This window comes from Chiloscyllium plagiosum, unplaced genomic scaffold, assembly GCF_037043375.1.
Source record: "Chiloscyllium plagiosum isolate Xiang-an unplaced genomic scaffold, Cpla_swu_hap1 HiC_scaffold_2, whole genome shotgun sequence".
Lineage (NCBI taxonomy): Eukaryota > Metazoa > Chordata > Chondrichthyes > Orectolobiformes > Hemiscylliidae > Chiloscyllium > Chiloscyllium plagiosum.
The window spans coordinates 40034691-40041063 of record NW_028270140.1 but is presented as its reverse complement, the minus strand read 5'-3'; positions in this window follow the sequence as shown (position 1 = coordinate 40041063).

Genomic DNA, 6373 nt, shown 5'->3' with positions numbered 1-6373 from the left:
GAATGAAATTCCTGAGAAGATTTGCATTTAGTTTTATCATTTCTCTGCAGTGTCTCTAGAAGTGAAATATTAAATAATACAACTGGTGCTGTGGAAATCCAAATGCACAGATTGTTGCAAACACTTAACAGAGCACAAAAATTGTCGAGGAGAAATACAGTTAGTATTCCTACTTGTTGTGAGATAAACATCTTTTATTCATCTCCCCCCTCCCCCACCGACCATGTCTGGGGCACCAAATGCTCTGCCCGAATTTTCCACTGGCCAGACAGTTGTTATTCTAGTATAGATGGGAGGGGAGGTGGGAACCTCACAAAACTCCATTGTGGCACACTCAAAGGGAATATTTGGGAACTTGAAGATTCCATTGAGCAATTCCACATCCAATCTCCTTTTTCCCTAACTGCAGCTGATTGCCTTTACCTGCTATTGGGCATGCAACGTCCTAGCCCTGTTCTATATCTGACCCTTCAACTACAAACCTCCACCCTGTACCACCACTGGTCATGCTTCCCCTTCCCATGCTTTGCACCAAACACTGCTTCATCCTGCCACTGGGCATGCTACTTCCTTCCTTCCATACCTGACAACCCTTCACCCATCTGGCATCCAACCCACTGCCACCTTCACCCCTGTCCATCCAGAACCTTAACACCCACCTCCCTCAGGACTCTTCGCTCTACTTACTCTACTAACTTGCACCCTACTTTTCTAGCACCTTAAGGTCACACTTTTTACTTTATATATGATGGTACAGTGGCTCAATGGTTAGCACTGCTGCCTCACAGCACCAGGCCCCGGGTTTGATTCCAGCCTCGGGTGACTGTGGAGTTTGCACATTCTCCCCGTGTCTGCGTAGGTTTCCTCCCACACTCCAAAGATGTGTATTTTAGGTAAAATGACCATTCTAAATTGCCCATAGTGTTCAGGGATGTGTAGGTTAGGTGCATTAGTTAGAGGTAAATGTAAACTAATAGGTTAGGGGAATGGGTCTGGGTGGATTACTCTTCAGAGGGTCAGTGTGGACTTGTTGGGCCAAATGGCCTCTTTCCACACTGTAGGGATTCTGAGTACTTACCATTTGATGACAGCTGTCAGTGGTTGTCTGGATCTTTAAATTGCAGAATACAGCAACTGACTGCTGTGAAACAATCCATGGTTTGCCATCTCCTGACAGCTGTGTTCTACGAGAGAACTATCAAAATGGAAGTACAGTTCTGCATCTCTGAAGGACCCTGATTGGAATTCCCTGACCGAGATTCAAAGCCATGTTGTTTCATTAAAAAGAAGGAACAGAGTAGCAATTTGCTTGAGATTGCTGCTCCTTGGCAAATCTTGCCCTCTCTTCCTTTCAGGTTAAACAGTGATGAAACTGAACAAACCTTTCAGCCAATTAAAGATGGCAGTGATGTCAGGGTTGGAAGTGTTCAGGCTCCATGCATCTACATTCCTGCTTACCTGGCCGATCACATGCTTCTTTGTTTTTTTATTTTTTCTGTTTTCTTTTGTCATTTCTTCATTTCTCTTTTGTATCAAAGTTCACCTTTGTTTCTCAGGCTGTGGTGGAGAAAGGCGGTTACAAGGACCTGTTGTGGCAGCAGCAGCGGGGAGGATCTGGATGTCCATTCCTCATGGTCTTAGCGGTGGTTTTTCCAATGGCTTCATTTGTTGTTGGGTCTGGTCCATTTCCCCTGGGGCTGAGGCTATAGTGGTGGTGGCATGGTGGTTCTGGTTTGTTCCCTGTGGCTGTGGCAGCAATGTGGCATTGCAACTGAAGATGGCTTGAGCAATGGCTTCAGTATTGGTGACTTGGTAGGTCCGGTCTGTTCCTTCTAACTATGGCAGCGATGCAGTGGCTTTGGTGTCAGCTTTGGAGGTAGCGACTGGAGGGTCCGGTCTAGAAATCCTTGCTCTGACGGCTTTAGAAGGTTTCAGCTGTGGTGTCTCATAGGCACTCTATAAACCCAAATTGCCTTGGAGGGAACAAAAGGTGAACTTTATCCTAACTTTTTCTCAATTATTTCTTTCTATAACTTGTGTAATTAAAATGACACTGAATTATGGCAACTTATACACATCTCATTGTATTTTCATAAATACAAGTGACAACAAATTGTGAGCCTATGCTATTCTATTTCTATTCAATTTCTTTTATTCAATGCTCATCAAGTGACAACTTTATCTGCAGAATAACATTTCAGTCTGCAAGCTTGACCCTGAATTTCCAGAGAGCTGTCATTTTAATTGTTTGTCCTACTCCCATTCTGACCTCTCCATCCTCAGCCTGCGACACTGTGCAAATGAAATTTGATGCTCAACCTCACCCACAATGGCAATGGGATGTTTGCACAATGTTCAGCATCATTTGTGACTCCTCAGATACTGAATTTAGACCAGGTCTAAATCTAGCAAGATTTGGACAATATCCAGGTTTGGGCTGATAAGTGGCAAAAACTATTTGTGTCACATAAATACAAGGCGATGACCATCTTCAGCAAAAAACAGAATCTTATCATCACCCCTTTACATTCATTGGAATTACTATTACTGAATTAACTCACTAGTGTGCTTCCAATTAAACCTGTTGGACTATAACCTGGTGTTGTGTGATTTTTAACTTTGAACACCCCAGTCCAACACCGGCATCTCCGAATCATATCATCCTGAATGGTGTCCTTGACCAGAAACTGATTTGAACTAGCCATGTTAATATTGTGGTCAGAAGCAAGTAATTGTATTAACTCAATTCTGGCCTTTTCAAAGCTGGTCTTTCATTAACAAGGCACAAGTCAGGAGTGTGATGAAATACTCACTTGCTTGCATAAGCACAGTTCCAACAACACTCAAGAAATTTGACACCATCCTGGACAAAGCAGCCCACTTGATTGGCAGCACATCCAGAATCCACTCCCGGAACCACTAATGCTCAGTGAAAACAATATGTACTAGCTTTAGAGACACTGAAGAAATTCACCAACTCTCATTCAACAGCATCTTCCAAACTGACAACCACCATCATCTAAAAGGGCAATGTCAGTTTATCCATAAGAACACCATCACATACAAGTCAATTGCGTTAGGGATTCTGTAGTCAGAGGTACAGACAGACGTTTCTGTGGCCAGCAGAGAAAAAGCAGAATGGTGTGTTGTTTGGGGTTCCCTGGTACGCAAACACCAAGTGTCACTACGTACTGAGGTTCTACCTGTCCCCGGTGTTGCGAAGGGTGGGCCTGGCCTCGCTGCCGCGGAACGCTCCGAGTAGTTGGACCGTTCCGTATCACCTGTCCTTCGTGGAGAAGTTTATGAAGAAAAACACCTTTGACCACAAGTCCATCAGGAAGTGGTCAGCACGTAATGTCCTTGAGACCCTTCGGGAAAAGGAGAGGGCGGATCCTATCGAGCGGTTCCCTGAGCAGACTGTCAAAGCCATTTGGCAGAATGCCTCATCGCCAGAACTTTCCAACAAGCACCAAGACATGGTTTGGCTGGTGGTGAGAAGGGCTCTGCCTGTGAGACCCTTTATGCACGCCCGGACTCTCAGCCACACCGCACGCTGCCCTCGAAGCGGCTGCGGGGGGGACGAGACTGTCACACACCTCCTTCTGGAATGTGCCTATGCAGAGGAAGTCTGGAGAGGAATGCAGTGGTGTTTGTCGAGGTTTGTCCCGAGCAGCGCCGTGACGCGGGACTCCGTGCTCTACGGCCTGTTCCACGGGACGCACACCGAGACGAACATCAACTGTGCCTGAAGGATCATCAACTTGGTGAAGGACGCTCTCTGGGTGGTCCGAAACCTGCTGATCTTCTAGCTGAAGGAGTTGACCCCAACTGAGTGCTGCAGACTGGCACATTCCAAGGTCCAGGACTACGTGTTGAGGGACGCGCTGAAGCTTGGGGCAGCTGCCGCCAAGGCGCGGTGGGAAAAGACCACTGTGTAAAGTCTGCCTTCCTAACGAAGAACAGGGGGCCCATGCAGTCATTTGGGCTCTGCTGACGCCTCAGCTAATTATATGGGCATATGATTGAAAAATGTACAGACCGGTATACAAATGATAAATTCTGATCTCTGTATGTACATGTTCACATATGTATGGCATGACCAACTGTACAGACCATCAAATTATTTTATGAATAAAGTATATTTTTGAAATAAAAGAAAAGTTGTTTCCCTGGTGCCAGGATCAAGGATGTCTCAAAGAAGGTGCAGAGAGGGTTCTCACTGGGGAGAGGGGCCAGCAGGAGTCATTGTCCACATTGAAACCAACGACATTGTAAGGGAAAAGGTTGAGACTCTGAAGGGAGATTGCAGAGAGTTAGGCAGAAATTTAAAAAGGAGGTCCTCAAGGGTAGTAATATCTGGATTACTCCCAGTGCTACGAGATAGTGAGGGCAGGAATAGGAGGATAGAGCAGATGAATGCATGGCTGAGGAGCTGGTGTATGGGAGAAGGATTCGCATTTTTGGATCATTGGAATTTCCTTTGGGGTAGAAGTGACCTGTACAAGAAGGTCGGATTGCACCTAAATTGGAAGGGGACTAATATAGGGGCAGGGAAATTTGCTAGAACTGCTTGGGAGGATTTAAACTAGTAAGGTGGGGGGGGTGGGACCCAGGGAGATAGTGAGGAAAGAGATCAATCTGAGAGGGGTACAGCTGAGAACAGAAGTGAGTCAAACAGTCAGGGCAGGCAGGGACAAGGTAGGACTAATAAATTAAACTGCATTTATTTCAATGCAAGGGGCCTAATAGGGATGGCAGATGAACTCAGGGCATGGTTAGGAACATGGGACTGGGATATCATAGCAATTATGGAAACATGGCTCAGGGATGGGCAGGACTGGCAGCTTAATGTTCCAGGATACAAATGCTACAGGAAGGATAGAAAGGGAGGCAAAAGAGGAGGGATAGCGTTACAGCTGTGCTGAGGGAGGATATTCCCGGAAATACATCCAGGCAAGTTATTTGGGTGGAACTGAGAAATAAGAAAGGGATGATCACCTTATTGGGATTGTATTATAGACCCCTAATAGTCAGAGGGAAATTGAGAAACAAACTTGTAAGGAGATCTCAGCTATCTGTAAGAATAACAGGGTGGTTATGGTAGGGGATTTTAACTTTCCAAACATATACTGGGACTGCCATAGTGTTAAAGGTTTAGATGGAGAGGAATTTCTTAAGTATGTACAAGACAATTTTCTGATTCAGTATGTGGATGTACCTACTAGAGAAGGTGCAAAACTTGACCTATTCTTGGGAAATAAGGCAGGGCAGATGACTGAGGTGTCAGTGGGGGAGCACTTTGGGGCCAGCGACCATAATTCTATTTGTTTTAAAATAGTGATGGAAAAGGAGAGGCCAGATCTAAAAGTTGAAGTTCTAACTTGGTGAAAGGCTAATTTTGACGGTATTAGGCAAGAACTTTTGAAAGCTGATTGGAGGCAGATGTTCGCAGGTAAAGGGACGGCTGGAAAGTGGGAAGCCTTCAGAAATGAGGTAACAAGAATCCAGAGAAAGTATATTCCTGTCAGGGTGAAAGGGAAGGCTAGTAGATATAGGGAATGCTGGGTGACTAAAGAAATTGAGGATTTGGTTAAAAAAACGAAGGAAGCATATGTCAGGTACAGACAGGATAGATCGAGTGAATCCTTAGAAGAGTATAAAGAAAGTAGGAGTATACTTAAGCGGGAAATCAGGAGGGCAAAATGGGGACATGAGATAGCTTTGGCAAATAGAATTAAGGAGAATCCAAAGGGTTTTTACAAATATATTAAGGACAAATGGGTAACGACGGAGAGAATAGGGCCCCTCAAAGATCAGCAAGGCGGTCTTTGTGTGGAACCACAGAAAATGGGGGAGATACTAAATGAATATTTTACATCAGTATTTACTGTGGAAAAGGATATGGAAGATATAGACTGTAGGGAAATAGATAGTGACATCTTGCAAAATGGCCAGATTTCAGAGGAGGAAGTGCTGGATGTCTTGAAGCGGTTAAAAGTGGATAAATCCCCAGGACCTGATCAGGTGTACCCGAGAACTCTGTGGGAAGCTAGAGAAGTGATTGCTGGGCCTCTTGCTCAGATATTTGTATCATTGATAGTCACAGGTGAGGTGCCGAAAGACTGGAGGTTGGCAAGCGTGGTGCCACTGTTGAAGAAGGGCAGTAAAGCCAAGCCAGGGAACTATAGACCAGTGAGCCTGACCTCGGTGGTGGGCATGTTGTTGGAGGGAATCCTGAGGGACAGGATGTACATGTATTTGGAAAGGCAAGGACTGATTCAGGATAGTCAACATGGCTTTGTGTGTGGGAAATCATGTCTCACAAACTTGATTGAGTTGTTTGAAGATGTAACAAAGAAGATTGATGAGGGCA